Source organism: Procambarus clarkii, chromosome 18 (genome assembly GCF_040958095.1).
Source record: "Procambarus clarkii isolate CNS0578487 chromosome 18, FALCON_Pclarkii_2.0, whole genome shotgun sequence".
Taxonomy (NCBI): Eukaryota; Metazoa; Arthropoda; class Malacostraca; order Decapoda; family Cambaridae; genus Procambarus; species Procambarus clarkii.
This window is the reverse complement of record NC_091167.1, coordinates 33,330,741-33,333,660: the sequence shown is the minus strand read 5'-3', so window position 1 is coordinate 33,333,660 and position 2,920 is coordinate 33,330,741.

The window sequence follows — 2,920 nt, the reverse complement described above, 5'->3', positions numbered from 1 at the left end:
TGCTGGTGGGTGGTAGTGGTGGTGGTGGGTGGTGATGATGATGGTGGGTGGTGATGATAATGGTGGTTGTGATGATAATGATAGTGGTGGTGGTATTGGTTAGGGGCAGCGATGGTGATAAGGATGGTACAAGAAGTTGTGAAAGTGATAACATATCTTGATCTAGCGATGAAGGGTGACCAAGATGGCTGATTGTGTCCGTAGTGAGGATAGTGGTGGTGGCAGTATAATTACTTTAGGAATTATAGAATGCCATGAAGAACAATAGCTTACCCCCCTCTACTGCTGTTTATTTCCGTCTATCCCAAGCCGCAGGTACGCAACGCTGTTCTGTCCTGACCAGTACGAAGTGTCCCAGTCGACCAGACACTACATCCCATCCCCCCCCCCGTCTCGCAGAATACTTTGTCTCGCATTTCTCTAATGATAATCAATCATTTTCGTCTCTCCTCTACGCCTAGAGAACTGTTACACTGCAGAATGCAACAGTGCGTTATTGAGCATTCATCCTTGCACATTGCATGAATAGCTTTTGCAGGTTCAATTTATAATTGCAAGCTATAACTAGACGCTTTAAGTTCATTTTCAACTGTGTTTGTAGAGCACCTGGACGGAGCTAGTTGTTGTGGATGGAGCTAGTTGTTGTGGACGGAGCTAGTTGCTGTGGATGGAGCTAGTAGGTGTGGATGGAGCTAGTTGCTGTGGATGGAGCTAGTTGCTGTGGATGGAGCTAGTTGGTGTGGATGGAGCTAGTTGCTGTGGATGGAGCTAGTAGGTGTGGATGGAGCTAGTTGCTGTGGATGGAGCTAGTTGCTGTGGACGGAGCTAGTTGGTGTGGATGGAGCTAGTTACTGTGGACGGAGCTAGTTACTGTGGATGGAGCTAGTTACTGTGAATGGAGCTAGTTACTGTGGACGGAGCTAGTTACTGTGGATGGAGCTAGTTACTGTGGACGGAGCTAGTTGATGTGGATGGAGCTAGTTGGTGTGGATGGAGCTAGTTACTGTGGACGGAGCTATATAGTTACTGTGGATGGAGCTAGTTACTGTGGACGGAGCTAGTTGATGTGGATGGAGCTAGTTGGTGTGGATGGAGCTAGTTACTGTGGATGGAGCTAGTTGGTGTGGACGGAGCTAGTTGCTGTGGTACTTACCTATCAGTGCTGTTCTATGCGTTTTGTAACTTAGTGGGTCCATGTGGATGTTTGTGGGTACTCAACTAATTGTAATCTTCTAATTATGTTGGCGGGGGGGGGGGTGATGTTTAGCCCTTTTGTCTTGCCTTTCAACTCTTAAAGTCAATTTTAAATCGGTTGTGTATGAGTCTGTCTCCGCCATCTAACGAATTTAATTCGCTTATTACTCCCAGAAAATGATGTCTAATGTCTCTGTGGCTCATTTGAGTTCTTAGGTGGAAATTGTGTCCATTGATTCATGTTTGATCAATGCCAAATAGTTTCTTATTGTCTGCCTTATCACTTCCCCCTGATAGTGTGTGTGTGTGTGTGTGTGTGGTGTGTGTGTGTGTGTGTGTGTGTGTGTGTGTGTGTGTGTGTGTGTGTGTGTGTGTGGTGTGTGTGTGTGTGTGTGTGTGTGTGTGTTCTCACCTATTTGTGCTTGCGGGGGTTGAGCTTTGGCTCTTTGGTCCCTTTGTGTGTGTGTGTGTGTGTGTGTGTGTGTGTGTGTGTGTGTGTGTGTGTGTGTGTGTGTGTGTGTTCTCACCTATTTGTGCTTGCGGGGGTTGAGCTTTGGCTCTTTGGTCCCTTTGTGTGTGTGTGTGTGTGTGTGTGTGTGTGTGTGTGTGTGTGTGTGGTTGTCATTCTACTGTTCCTTCTCTTGTCAATTGTGTTGGTCCGTGTGATTTAGGTGAGTGCATTGCCAGGACTGGTGTGTGACTGGTCTACGTTCGATGCGTTAGTGCACGTTGGTTACAGGTAGCCCTGTAACCTTACACCTTATCCCCCATCCTTTGCACCCAATGGAAATCCTCACACATTCATTTTTCCACACCACACCCTCACATCCCATAACCTACCCCCCCATCCTTACACCCCCACCCCTGATATCCTGCCACCTCACACTTCCCATCTCTCTACCCTCACAACTCACCCCTCACACTCCACCCCCTACCATCACACCTCATCCTCGCCCTCATACCTACCCCCTACCCCCCCCCCCCCACACACCTAAGGCCCCACCCTCACCAGGACTCCTGCTTAAAGATGAGGTATCATGACCCATCAGTCTGATCTCCGGGACTGGTGGAAGGTGGATGGGTGGATGAGTGACAGGTGGGTGGATGACCAGTGGGTAGATGGGTGGATGACAGTTGGATAGATTAGTGGATGAGTATGTGGGTGAGTGAGTGGATGACTGGTGGGTGGGTGAATAAGTGGTCGGTAGGTTGATAAACAGTTGACAGGTGGATGGATAGTTTGCAGGTAGGTGGTCGGGTGCAGGTAGGTGGCTGGTTGCAGGTAGGTGGCCGGTTGCAGGTAGGTGGCCGGTTGCAGGTAGGTGGCTGATTGCAGGTAGGTGGCTGGTTGCAGGTAGGTGGCCGGTTGCAGGTAGGTGGCCGGTTGCAGGTAGGTGGTCGGTTGCAGGTAGGTGGCCGGTTGCAGGTAAGTGGCTAGTTGCAGGTAGGTGGCCGGTTGCTGGTAGGTGGCTTGTTGCAGGTAGGTGACTGGTTGCAGGTAGGTGGCCGGTTGCAGGTAGGTGGCCGGTTGCAGGTAGGTGGCCGGTTGCAGGTAGGTGGCCGGTTGCAGGTAGGTGGCCAGTTGCAGGTAGGTGGCCGGTTGCAGGTAGGTGGCCGGTTGCAGGTAGGTGGCCGGTTGCAGGTAGGTGGCCAGTTGCAGGTAGGTGGTTAGTTGCAGGTAGGTGACTGGTTGCAGGTAGGTGGCCGGTTGCAGGTAGGTGGCCGG